Below are 14,801 nucleotides of genomic sequence, written 5' to 3' on the forward strand. Positions count from 1 at the left end.
GCTCCCATGACAAGCCTCAAATGACACTAGAAAGATTTTCCATGAGGGCACATCTGTCTTCTGCTTTATGGGTCACAGAAGATCACAGGCACAGAGTCCCATTGTTCTCTGGCATATTTATACAGATTTATACATTGTATCAGGGCTGGGGACATAGCTCAGTTGGTAGAGCACTTGCCTCACATGCACAAGGCCCTGGGTTCAATCCCCAGCACCACAAAAAAAAATAATTACATAGATTTGTTCTCATACACCTGCTTTATTTAACGTAAAATAGATACTAAGGGGCTTTAAAAAATCAACTTATATAACACACCTAGTATCATTTCTGTACAAAATTGTAAAACAAAAATGTAAACGATAGTTATAAAAGTGTGTTCTTTTCTGCCATTTCTGTAAAACGGAGATTTTGGAGGACATGCACTTCAAGTATTGTTGCTGGCCCTGGCCTTGAGGACAACATGTCTGACATATTGATACACCTGGACTTTTTTTTGGAACTTTTCTATGTGTACATTATCATCAATTTTTTTTTAAAGAAAGAAAATAAAAACTGTTTGCACATCAATCACAACTTTGATTAGCAATGCATGTAGACAGTTTCTGTATTTTCACTGAGGAATTCACTCACACGCCAGGTTATTATTGACGCGTATAACAACTTACACTTGTCGTTCTAATGATTTTCTGGTTTAATATTCTTTGTATATTTGTGTGTGTGTTTTGTTCCTTCCTTTCTCTCTTATTGATTATCACTGAGGTTTGTGGGCTTTCTAGAGGGATTAGATTTGATTCTTCTCTCCTCATTTTTGTAACAGTGCAATAATGAGTTACTAAACGTCATGTGTATTTAACAATGTTTGCTAACATGTATAATCATAGGGGGAGAGACTGAGAATAAGATTTGAGCTTTTCAAAAACCCATCTTCAAACCATTGGAAGGAATCGGCTCTAATATTTTAAGCTCACCACATAACATTATGGCACATTAAGAATTTTATCACTGGGCTGGTGTTGTGGCTCGGCAGTCAAGCACTTGCCTGGCATGGGTGTGTTGCTGGATTTGAGCCACATAAAAATATATAAATAAAATGAAAGATATTGTGTCCATGTATACCTAAGAAATTTAAAAATTTACCACTCACTTTTTAATTTCAGAAAAGATATTTTCCACCACGGGGTTAACATAACAACATTCCCCCATCCCCATGTCCTGGGGTTGGTGGAATGCCATTCTGTTTTCTGTGTCTATCAATTTGGGAACTCCAACTTCAACCTCCTTTAAGTACTTTTATACAGTATTTGTTCTTTTGTGACTGACTTGCTTCACCGAGTAGAATATATCTTGAGGGATCAGGTATGTGGCATCCTGTGCCAGAATTTTCTTTCATTTTAAGTGTTAATAGTCTAGTGTCTGAATAGGCCATAATGTATTGTTCATGTATTCTTATGATTCTGGGTGTAGGGTTCTTTCTACATTTGATTATTTAAAAAATGGTTTTATGAGTAATGCTGTGGAAATCGCTGTCTGACTCTCTGCATGTACTCTGTGTGTGTATGTCTGTGTGTGTGCACATGCACATGTGCAGACATGCATGCTCTATGATGTGTTGTTTTATGGTAGCAAATGTTTACATGTCTAGTTTGAAAAAAATATACATAACTGAGACAATACAATTATTGAAAAGCATTGGGACTATTGCACCTAAAAATAGTTTGCATTAGCTCAGGTCTTGAAAAGTCACATCCACCTTAGTGTCCCCCTTGAAGGACTCAATGAGAAACATAAAGCCCTGGTAATATCTCAGAAATAAAGATGGCTTGATTTTTTTTTTTATGTATTTGCCACTTACATATCCAAGTATACGGCTCTAACAGAAGAAGAACTCTGTATTGTATTTCAAGAAAACAGCATATACACTGTGCCATGGTGAATCATCCCAAAGAAATCACATTTTCTTGCCTTAAAAGAACTTATCCACCACTGGCTACTGAAATGTTTACTATCTTCTCCCACATATATCTCAAAATACTAATTATACTTTTTTCAGTACTAATGAACACCAAAGGACTGAATGACGCATAGCTATGGGCCAAGAGGATCTGGATACAGTAAAATATTGCATGATGCTTCAGTGTGATTCTTCCATAGGAAACAATGCTGTCCAAGATGGACATCACCATGAAGCAACTTAAGAGCAGCAGGATTGTCTGGGTGGCCCTCAGTTCTGGGGATGACACTGGAGGCAGGCTGGTGCTGTGGAGATGCCGGGACTGCCTCTTGTGCCTGCACAGGAGACCCACCATGTATCCATTGGAGATGGAAATTATTCCTATAAGGGAGGCTTCACTGAAGGCTATCAGGGTGGACAAGCTGTGCTAGAGGAAGAAGGTCATGGGGATAAAGGAGAAGGATTCTGGAATGTACATAAAGTTGTCTGAGGTCCAATTGGAGGTAGCAGCAATGGAGATGAAAAGGTGGCTACTGAAGGATGAATAGATGACCCACAGGAAGAGAAGGAAACACAGGAAGTGAGGTGAGTATTTATGTTTGAACTTTGCCAAGCAGGAGTTCCTGGGGCTGAGGGTGATGGCTTGGAGGACACTCAGCAGGTAGGTGGCACAGATGGAGAAGCCCCTCATCAACCTGTACAAGTAGATAAGCAATTTACACGTCAGATCATCCCACCTGCCCCCCTGAGGTATAAAAATGTCTGAAGCTATGAAGCCCTTGATGAGCAGAATTGCCAGGTGGATTAGGGCCAGGAGACCAATGGGCAGGTCAGTGGGCTTAGGTCTGTGCCCAGTAATGTGAAGGGAGATATGGACAAGAAGAAGAAGGGCATTGGCCATGACCCCAACGCCAATCACGGTGTACACGGTGTTTCTTATGTCAATATTACTGTACGGTCTGTTGGCTTTGTTGATCTTATGGGGGAAAGAATTCTGTGAATACCTTAGGAAAAAGACAAGAAAATGTCCTTTTTGCAAATATGTCTTTCATCAATCCCGATGGACAACTCTGCAATCAAGAAAATAAAAAGGATTCATCCAAACATGCCTTTATTCCACATGATGAGTGAATTCTGGTGCTGGGCACAGTGATGCCTGCCTGAAATCACAGTGACTGAGATGCTGGCTACTTGAGATACTGGCTACTATGGATGTCTTAGTGAGACCCTCTCTCAGAATACACAAAGGACTGGGTGTAATTGGTGCTGGTGCACTTACCCACTGAGTAATATCCAGCACATAATAAAGAAAGCCAACAAACAAACCCCCTTAGTTCTGTCTCACACCACTCAGAACCCATGCCCATGTTCTCCCTTCTCCTCAAATCTCCCAGTCTCGGCTGGGTTATATGTGCGCTTAAGGCCTCCACAATGTCATTCATAATGATACTTCTGTTTTCTTGTTTATTGATAATTGCCATCTGGACCCAGTGGCACACTCCTGTAATCCCAGGTGCTTGGGAGGCTGAGGTAGGAGGACAGCCTCAGCAATTTAGGAAGGCCCTAAGTAACTTAGCACAATCCTATCTCTAAATGAAAAGGAAAAAAAGGTGTGTGGTAGTGTAACTCACTGTTCATCACCCCTGGAGTCAATCCCTAGTCAAAAAAAATGACAGTTACTTAGAACATATTTTTTCTGCTATAATCTCATGTCTGAGATTTTTTTGGAAAAGACAGAGTCATACTTGATTTTCATTTGTCCCATCTTGTTGGTCAGGTACAAAATTGTAGCTCTACACTTTTGGGTGAATTGGAGTGGGGCTGATTATAGGAAAGAGGAAATGAGCCCTTCCTAAGCAAAGAGTATCACAGATCCAATATGTATAGAGTTACTGCATGTCAACACTATGTTAATTCTGGCGTATCTATTGCCACACCAAATGTTTACAATAGAATATTCCAGAAGTATTACCAAGAGCATAGTCCTTTCTCATGGTTTACAATCAGAGTAATAATTAGAACTACATGCAAAATAGAGTTGTTGTTCCTTTTCAAGGTTTTGATTAAAGGACAAGTATCCAACCCAATCTTGAAAGATGGGCCCACAGATATTATCTGGATTATAAATTAAAGGTGACATTTCTCCAGACTCAAGAGTCCCAAGCCTGAAATTTATGCTGAAAAATTTGGTGAGTGATCTCTTGGGATAATATATTTTGTAGAGTGTGTATTTAATTAAATATCACTTATGTGAGATATACAGTATTGTAAAATATTTCTGCCACATAGTAGAAAAAAATTATCATCTGAAAATCAAACATATAAGAATAATTTGTATTAAGGATACTGGTTTAATAATGTCAGATTCTAAGGGGAAGAAACATGTTAATCACTCACAAACATTGGAACTCCATTTAAGAAATCAGACCTGAAGCAGGTAGTTAGTTAAATCTTTTGGAGTACAGATTTCCTGATACAGAAATTTATAATGTTATTTGAAAAAAAGGTACCTGTAATAAGACTCATGGACCGTGTATACCAAATAGTAATAAAATCCTGGTTAAGTAAATTTTACTGCCATATTGCTATTGATTTGTAAAGTTCTTTATATAAATATGGCTTTGTTTTCCTATTCTTTTCTGCTCAATAAAGAAAAGCCAGTACGAAAAAACCAAAGATGATCAAGGAGAAAAAAATTCAGGTTTTAAAAATTCATGATCAATAATGTGACAAATTTCTCCATTCAGTTATCCAACCTATTTGAGATGGTTGCACAGTACTTCCAGAAACACAAATTAAAATATCAAAGCTACACATATCTCTAATATTTTTTTCATTGTAGTTGGACACAATATCTTTATTTTACTTATTTTTTTTTATGTGGTGCTGAGGATGGAACCCAGGGCCTTGCACGTGCTTGGTGAGTGCTCTACCGCTGAGCCACAACCCCAGCCCCCTGTCTCTAATCTTTATTGTTCACAAAAATGATGACTTGAGACTTATATTTACTGGTAATGATATAAGCATGTTATCATTTGGAAGATAAAATCTCCAGTGATAGCTTTCAAAGGATGATCCTTATTGGTTTGTTTATTTTTGTCATCAGAGATTGAACTGAGTGGTGCTTCACCATTGAGCAACATCCTCAATCTTTTTTTTACTTTTCTATTTTTGAGACATGGTCTTTCTAAGTTGCTTAGGGCCTCACTAAGTTGCTGATGGTAGCCTTGAACTTGCCTCAGGCTCCCAAACTGCTAGGTTAAAGAATAATCTTAAATAGATACATATTATCAATGAAGAGCTACCATTGTAAAATCCTTGTAAAATTACTTTAGCTCATGTAATATCTGTGAAATACCATTTTTCTTTCATTGAGTTGAAATCATTCTAAAAACCTGCAGTGATGCCGCATTCTATTGTGTGTCTGCATGAATAGGTAACCACAAACTCCACAGTTACGTACAATGATACTGTGTCAATAAACATTAAAATAAAGAATATTAAGTAAACCAAGAAATTCAGCTAGTGAATAGATAAGAATAAAAGCATGAGCTATAGAAATATTTTACATTACTGAGCTCTTCAAGGAATACAGTTTAATAACCTATAAATCAGGGCACCTGAATGAGGTTGTCTGCAGTGTTCCTTTAGAAACTATAATCCTGTCCACCTAAAAGTTTTAGGACAGGCTGGGGTGTACCAATGCTATGAATTGGCATTAATATTCAGGAAATCATTTTGAAGGTAAATGTTCAGACACTGATCCATATAATAAAGGAGACTTAGCTGGGTTTTCCTCCTCTGTACATTGCTATTTCCTCCATAGCAATATGAAAAATTTACGTTCTTTTGAGTGCAGACCAAGGAAATTGGCAATGATCTCACATCATCAAAAGCACCCCCTTAGCTTCCTCAAAGTAGAGCCAGGCTAGAACGGAGTACCCTAGTCACACTCTTAACTTCCAAATCACACACACTCAACACTATCAGTGAGCTGTGCATGCCAATCACCTCAGTTGGACTTTATCTCAATATCATGAAATAAGTGACTGTTTTAAAGAAATGTATTTAGCTGCCCCTGCACTGCTGAGTCATTTCAGGGGAAAAACAGTCTGATGAGCATGCTCCCTTCATGAAAACAGAAATTCTCTATCATGTCCCCTTGTACCTGTGTCTCATCAGGCTCTCACCTGGCTAGCACAGCACAGTCCTGGAGATCAGGGGACAGGGCAGGGTCGGCCACCAGCAGAATGGTTTGAAGTTGATAGTGAGGGCTGGGGACCTCTCAGAGGAGGAAAACCCAGCTAAGTCTCCTTTATTAGATTCATCAGGGTCTGAACATATAAGACATATTTATAATTTCACAGCTACCAAAATTTCATACTATCCCTTGATACATGACGTCATCCAATAGGTCCCCAAATTAGTAAGGAGGGTTCAGGATGCTGCACCTGAACTTGGGTTCTGGGGGGAATGGGAGCATGGAAAGGAAGGAGAAAAGCTTTTTGTACACTGCGACGTGAGCGTGGACACTTCGGTGGACAGATCCCAGCATGAAGAAGGGACCAGTATCTCCTTTCTGAAACCTGAAGTCATCATACCTACCTTTTAGGGTGCAGATAAGGTATAAATAACAGGATTCATCTCCGTCACTTAGCACTCCATGTCCACCCCCACACACACACGAGAGAGTGGAACTTGATTTGTCATTGTCACCTAGGTGACTTTTTTAACCATAGCTCAAGTTTACCATCATTATCATCTTTATCATTTCCTTCTAGAAATAGTTTTAGAATTTGATCTCTTGGAAAGTGAGACAGATCTTGCTTCAGGCAAGTGATTCAGGAAATATGGATAAAGTGGGATGCATGCTGTATTTCTTTTTTTGCCCAAGTTGAGCTGGGAAAGTAAGAAGAGCATTATGAAGAAACAGCTGGTGTGTTGGGGGGAGACAAAGCCCTCACACGCTAGGTGACAGTGCTGCATTCAGGAATTCTCTGAAATAAATGACACAAAGTGTGTGGTCCTCAAAACCCTGGGATATGCTTGAGCAAATGAATGGGAGTCCTATTTCTGAGAACAGGGTAAGAATTTTACAAAATGCTAGGTAAATTAAAAGTGTTGTCAGCATAGCTTGTGTTCAGAATATTGACAATACCCATATTTTAAAATAAATCTTCAGAAATTTGGGCTAAGAAGAGAGTGGTTCTTTTTTTCCTTTTTTCAAAGAAATGGAGACTGAACAGAGTCCCACCAATCTTGTAATCCCAGGAAAATCCTCCAAATCCCAAAAGCTAAATTTAAAGACAGAGATATTATTTTCCCAAGTTCTAGAAATTTGTATTACTTGGTGTTTTGTAGCCAAAAATGGGGGAAAAAACACCATCTTTACTTTTTAAATACTTAATGTACTTGCAAACTCAACATCCTGCACCTGTAATTTTAAATTTCCTAAGTGGCAGAGCATAGGGCCAGGTCTTATAGTATATATTGTGGCAGGAAATGTTTCATGAGAAATTCCTAGGACACACTTGGCAGTAATGTGGGGTTACCCTCTATCAGATGAGGTTTTGAACATAGGAGATTTCCTTCTAAAGACTATAAAACATGGAACAATAAATTAATTGTTTTAATTTTTGTTAAAATTATTTTTTAATTAATTGTATTAAATATGAAAACAATTTTAATTAATTGTATTAAAATATGAAAACTTAATTAAGTGACAATTAAGAAGTCACTTATATCAACAGTAGTTCTTTTTTGAGTTGTAATAATGACAGAAACAGAACTATGTATATTTATCAAAAAGATGAAATTAAAACATGTCACTTGCCTGGTAAAATGTGTTGAATAAGTAATGTTTAAAATCCGAACATAACATTTTATAGGGAGCTTGCATATTAATGGAGCTAGTCAGTAACTATAGTCTTGTTCATGAAAACCTAAACCCTATTGAGGTCTCCTATGCAAAAATTGGAGACATTTTTTTTATCAGTCTGTAAAGTCATGAGTAGGCTAGGAAGGAAATGTCCTCATTGTGCCATTCAGGGCATATCCTCTCGCGTGAGAGGGACTAATAGAGCTCAAGTCTCTTTTGCAGATACCAGCAACCTCACTAAGAAGCCCAAACTTCCTCCTCCCACAGCCTTACTAGGAACCCCCCTCTGCCTACTGGGTCTGCATCTGAGAATCCATAGCCACTTACCCAGATGGATATGATGGGAAGACTGGGCTGGTTTAGGGAAGGGAGGCCTTTAACTCATCTCTCTGCAGGGCCTTAATTTTTGTGTCTGTAAGAAAGTGACAATGTCTCACTGGACAGCACCAAACCGTCAGGTCTCTAGTGGGACATTTCACCTGCCCCTGCATTTGACTTTGTGCTCAGGTGGATAACAGCTCTCTAGGGAGAACCGGGCTCCCAACTTTTCTCTAAGTTAATTGACATGTGTATTGGGGGATCACAGTCATCCCAAACATTTAGAAAGCATCAACTTTTTACATTGTGACTTGGGCCAAATTTGTCTAAAATCACCTAATATTTTGTCAGGACACTTTCTGGTCTGAGATCTTCCTGGCACCCCATGTGAGTTGTTGTTGGCTCTGTGTCTCAGCTACCATTGATGATGGGCATCTTCACCCTCAGTCCCTTCTTACTAGAAGGACCTGGTTTCCGGGGAGTGTTGGCTGTGCTCTCCATTTTTCAAAGTCCGAGGATCTCGGTTCAAGGCGTGACTGCAAATTAAGTTGGAATTGAAATGTGTTGAAGTAAATACCAAGAGTGCAGGTGAAGCTGGAGTGGGGGTGGAGGTATTCACAGGCAGGTGAGGCTGGGTGAAGTGGCGCTTGTTTCACTTATTCAAATGCAATTGAGCTTCATTTCTCTTACTGACTTAACCAACAGAATCACTTGGAAGTGGCTCCTTTGGAAGTACAATATTTTCTCAACCATTCCTTTCCTTAAGTACAATTTTATTCCTTCCAATTTATTTTTTTCAATTTATACTGATTGTGAATAAAATTTCTATGAATGCTTGCATACACATTTGGGGGGTAAAACACAGTTTGTGATTGTTGGATCATTTGTGTGACTCTCTGTGTAGTATAAGATATTGCAATGCTATTTTCAAATAGCCTGTATAATTTGGCCTCTGATAAAATGATACAGGCTATTTGAAAATAGCATTGCAATATCTTAAATAAACCTAGTATTCCTGGTTAAATAAAAAAGAAATTGACATTTTTATTCACTCTTTTTCTTGATTTAAAAAAATTTTATGGGTCATTCTGGCTGCCTGCTGCCTCCGCAGCGTCCCTCTAGCTCTCCCTGTGCTAACTGCCTGTGCCTTAGACCGACGGGTGCGCAAAGCAGAAGGATTAGTTGGGACCTGCTTAGGTGACCTTATGGCATCCCCCAGAACCGTAACTATCTTGGCCCTCTCAGTGGCCCTCGGACTCTTCTTTGTTTTCATGGGGACTATCAAGTTGACCCCCAGGCTCAGCAAGGATGCCTACAGTGAGATGAAACGTGCTTACAAGAGCTATGTTCGAGCTCTCCCTGTGCTGAAGAAAATGGGCATCAATTCCATTCTCCTCCGAAAAAGCATCAGTGCCCTTGAAGTAGCCTGCGGCACTGTCATGACCCTTGTGCCTGGGCGTCCCAAAGATGTGGACAACTTCTTCCTACTCTTGTTGGTGTTGGCTGTGCTCTTCTTTCACCAGCTGGTTGGTGATCCTCTCAAACGCTATGCCCATGCTTTGGTGATTGGAATTCTGCTCACTTGCCGCCTGCTGATTGCCCGCAAGCCTGAAGATCGGTCTTCTGAGAAGAAGCCCTTGCCTGAGAATGCTGAGGAGCAACCCTCCTTATATGAAAAGGCCCCTCAGGGCAAAGTGAAGGTGTCATAGGAAAGTGGAAGTGCAAAAAGTGGACCTTCCAGGCAGTTGCCTCCATGACACCCAGGAAGATGTCAGTGTGTATTTTTCATTTGATTTATTTATCTTGGGGAAAATGGAAAATATAATCTGCAAGTTAATTGGCTTGTGTACATTGTACTCTAAAATGACCTCCCCACATTGACATTTGTGCACCACCTGTAATCACTCTGGGGCAATGCTCACATCTTGCTGCATGTACATGTATACGGCTACTATTGAAGTGTATTTGTGAGATGGACTCCAGCAAGCATGTGACTGTGAGATTATGTGTGGGGAAATGTATTGAACTACTGTGTGCGCACACACACACACATGTGGAGAAGGCTCTGATCTTGAACTAATCCTGCACAGGTATCCTTCCCTTTATAAACTGATTCCAGTAAAGATAGAATAAAACAAATTTCCTAAAAAGAGAATTCCATTTTTGGTATAAAACAAGTGACCTGTTCCCTGGTGGGGATGGTATGTTCTCTAGATAAAGCTGAAAACTTAAACTCACCACTTTAGGGAAAAATTCCTTTAATTTGAAACAACGAGTTATGTGTAAAATTAATTAATTAGCCTTTGCTTCAATAGTTAAGTTTTAAATACTTCATATTGAGTTTAATTTAAACAAAGGATACATGTAGTCAACTGATGGTCTATTCTTCAAGTGATAAAATAGGACATTTCACATTGCCTTTGTTCAAGCCCAACCTACTAAGTTCTTTTACCAACATTTAAAAACTGAAACAGTATCTTTTTACTAGACATCTTCTTCAGATTTTCTTAAGCTCACAGCTGCCTCACTTCCACTATTCTTAGTAGCTAACCAGGATTTGGCAGCTGCTCCACTCTTGTGGTTGAGGGAGCAGGCATTGGTCTTGTTAGAAATCGGAATCTCAAACATTAGCTATTCTCTGAAACTGTCTCTGAAAATTGACAGAGAAGCTATATCCTGTTTCCCTTCCAAACAGATTTACTACTCCTATTGATTCTTCACTGAACATTGCCAGTGTAAGTAGAGTTCAAATCACCCCAGAGTTGTCTCCCCTACACTTCTTTAGCATTCCAGTAGGTGGAGTTTAGCTGGAGGAAGGACATTTGACATGGGTTAGTTGGATTGAGCAGTATGGAAATTTGCTTCCTTCATCACAGACTGCTGTTTCTCCTTGTTGAATGTGCTTTGATAGTTTTAGTATTATTGTGCCAGGGATGGGAAAAGGGGTGGGGGGTTGTGTGTGGGGAGAGTACCCATTGTATTTTCTTCAGTGTCATTGTTCTTGGTAATTGATACCTCTGTCTTATTTCTCTCATTCTTTCAAAATAAAAAAAAAAAAATTTGAAAAAATAAATAAATAAATAAAAATTTAAAAATTTTATGGGTTCATATTTTCATAGTATGAACTGTTACCAAGGTTAGTAATTTTCCAGATGCTACTTAAATCTGGTATTTTGTCCTAATTTAAAACACTTCATTCAGATAGTTATCCTACAGGAACCACTTAAAATAACACTGAGATAGATGTAAATACTGAGGTGCTCAGACTGAACTCACACCAGAACTCCAATTACTTCTTCATCCAGAAGTGGGCATGATGGGAAACTTCAGGGTATCATCTTCAAATGACTGTTTGGAATAGGTTTTTATTTTATGTTTTATTTTTGGCATCAGCCATTGAACTGAAGATTCTTAACCATTGAGCCACATCCCCAGCCATTTTTATATTTTACTCAGAGACAACATCTTACTAATTTGCCTAGGGCCTCACTGAGTTGCTGAGCTTGATGTTGATCTCACAACCCTCCTACGTCAGCCTCCCTAGCTAGTAGGATTACAGGCATGCACCACCACAACCAGGTTGTTTGGCACAGCTATGCTGAAACACTTTCAAATTGTTGGAAAAAAAATATTTTGACACTCTGAGAGTCATTTCACTTTTCTTTGTAAATTCAGAGGATGTTTTTCTCACAATTGGCTTAAAGTGATTGCAATCTTTTATAATTAGTAAATACACAAAGATCAAATTTACCATTTACCAATGTTTAACAGTACAGTCAGGGCATTAAGCACATTCACTTTGTGGGCATGTATAATCTCCACCATGTACAGAAATTTTTCTTCTCCCTAAATGATCTCTATATCCATCAAATAATAATTCCCCTACTGAACCCCCTCCTCAGCTACTGGAAAATGTTATTCTATATTCTGTCTCTATAAATTACATTACCCAAAGTTCCACCTTCTATGTGTGGATTTATATGATAATGATTCTTTTTGGAGTGACATTTCATTGGACATAATGTCTTTAACTTTCTTCTATGGTTTCTTATGGTACCCCATGATATATCCAGACCCCATGTTTATACATTCCTATGCATGTAGATATCAGATAATTTGCACCATTGCCTATTATAAATAATGGTACCAAGAGCAAAGGTGTTCAAGTGACAGTTTTAAGTCCTTGCCAATATTATTTGTTATATTTGTAAAAGCACAATTGATAAATCAGATGGCAGTTTCTGATGAGAGATGTTTTCAAGTTTTTAGGCATAAGAGAGACTACAAAGACTATTTTACTTATTAAAAGCTACTCCAATCTCATATATTTATAAATATAGGGACTAATGAAGATAATAAAATTGAGATTTACCTCTCAGGGGTTCCTCTCACATTTTCAGTCAGAAATACAATGTACCGCCAGGCACAGTGAAATTCTCCTGTAATTTCAGCAGCTTGGGAAACAGAATCAGGAGGATCATGTGTTTAGGCAGCATCAATCAAAGCGAGGTGCTAAGCAACTCAGTGAAACCCTGTCTCTAAATAAAACACAAATCGGGCTGAGGATGTGGCTCAGTGTTCCAGTGTTCCTGATTCAATCCTCAGTAACTGCCCCCCCCCCACCAAAATAATATAATGACTTTAGTTTATCTCAGAGGTATATGAAAAAGTATCTAGCATGTATTTCTCATTCTCAAGTTTCAAAATAATCACATAAAAGCCCCCATTTATCTATTCATTCAACACAGAAAGCAGACTACACTATGCCATGATGAATGGTTGCCTAGCCGTGTGGTGGCTCATTATGAAAATTTATCCATCAGACAATGATTCAACACTTACTCTCCTTCCCCCATAAGAATATCAAAAAGTTAAGGCTTTGTTTTTCATTACAGGTGAAAACCAAAGGGCTAGTTGTGGCATAGCCATTGGTCATCATCATCTGGATACAATGACAAATAGGGTTGTTTTTCCACATGGTTCTTGAGGAGATGACAGAGTCCAAACAGAACATGATCACAAAGAAACCCAGGAGTAGCAGGATGGTCCTAGTGGCCCTCTGTTCTGGTGAGGCTTTTGGAGACAGGCTGGTGCCCTGAAGGTGCTGGCACTCCTCTTATGTCTATGCCAGAGGGTCACCATGTTCCCACTGGAGAGGGTCATGAGCCCTATAAGGAAGACATCCCATAAAGCACCTCATATGGAAAGCAAATGCCTGAGGAAGTAACTCATGGGTAAGATAGTGCAGGAGTCACTGAGGAATATAAGAGTGTGTGTGAGGTCACAGTGGAGTTGTCAACAGCAGAGATTGAGAAATGGGCACTAAAGGACATAAAGAAGACCCACAGGAAAAGAAGGGATCTCAGGTTGTCCTGTGGTGATTTAGGCTTAAACTTTGCCAAGGGGGAGCTTGAGAAAAATAATGTGTGTCCCAATTATATGGACCATGTCACATTCTGTCACTTTGATCCAAAGTTTAAATTAGCCTATTCATGACTCCACAAATTGTGATGCCTGAGATTCCAAGCTGTTGGGAATTCCAGTTATGCATCAACACCCTGGGCTACTTGCACTTTTCTTTGTAATTTCAGAGAAAGTTTTCCTCACCCTTGATTAAAAGGTAATTGAAACATTTTATTATTATTTAAGTACACAAAAGATGATATTTATCATTTACCCATGATTAAGACTATGGGTCAGTGGCCTTAAGAAAATTCAAATGTGGGTGCATGGATTCTCTCTACTGTCTCCCCAATTTTTCTTATTCCTAAAATATCTCTGGATTCATTAAATAAAAATTCCGCAGGGGACACCCTTCCTCAGCTGCAGGAAAACACCATACTACAATCTGTCTTTATAAACTATACAAGCCAAACTTCCATCTTTTACAGGTATATTTTACACAAATGTTGATTCTTTTGTGATTGACAGTCGCTTGACAGAATGATTTCAAGATTCATCTGTGGTTTCTTATACATCAGCATCATCTTCATATTTAATGCAATGTTTAGTATTTAATGCAATATTCGGTCTTTGCATATTGTACTACTGTAGATTCCACCCCCCTGTGTGTATATGTAAACAGTTTTGATTCTGGTGGCAATGCAAGATGGTCACAATGTACCCTCTTGACATAATAAATTCAAGACTCATCTGTGGCTTCCTATGCATAAGAATCTTTCTCCTATTTAATGTTGAGTGGAACTCCATGATATATCCAGACAATATCTTCATACATTCATATGCTTGGGAATATTAGACTATCTCTTTCAGTGACTATTATAAATATGGCATGCTGAGAAATGGTGATTAAATAATAGTTGTTGTCCCTATATCTAGTTTTTTGTTATATTCATAAATGTTCAATTGATAGATGAGATGGCAGTTTATGATAAGGGGTGTTTACAATCTATAGGCATAAAGGAGATTTCTGAGACTCTTGATTTATTAAAACCACTGAAATCTCTCACATACCTATAAATATATGGACTGATTCAGAGAAAGAAAGTGATATTTACTTCCAAAGGTTCCTTTCACACATAAATCAGAAATATAAAGTTACTAGCTTTGTTGGAGCCATAAGGACAATAATCTGTCATGTTTTTCTCATTTTCAAGCTCTATGTAATCATTTTTAAAAATCACTTTATGCAT

At 38.5% G+C, this 14,801-nt stretch overlaps 1 pseudogene; it reads left to right on the forward strand.

Annotated features, from left to right (window-relative positions):
* The first annotated feature begins 9,353 nt into the window (after positions 1-9,353).
* LOC143640033 (putative acetylcholine receptor chaperone pseudogene) lies at positions 9,354-9,857 on the forward strand (annotated as a pseudogene).
* Positions 9,858-14,801: the final 4,944 nt, after the last annotated feature.

This window comes from Callospermophilus lateralis, unplaced genomic scaffold, assembly GCF_048772815.1.
Source record: "Callospermophilus lateralis isolate mCalLat2 unplaced genomic scaffold, mCalLat2.hap1 Scaffold_1098, whole genome shotgun sequence".
Lineage (NCBI taxonomy): Eukaryota > Metazoa > Chordata > Mammalia > Rodentia > Sciuridae > Callospermophilus > Callospermophilus lateralis.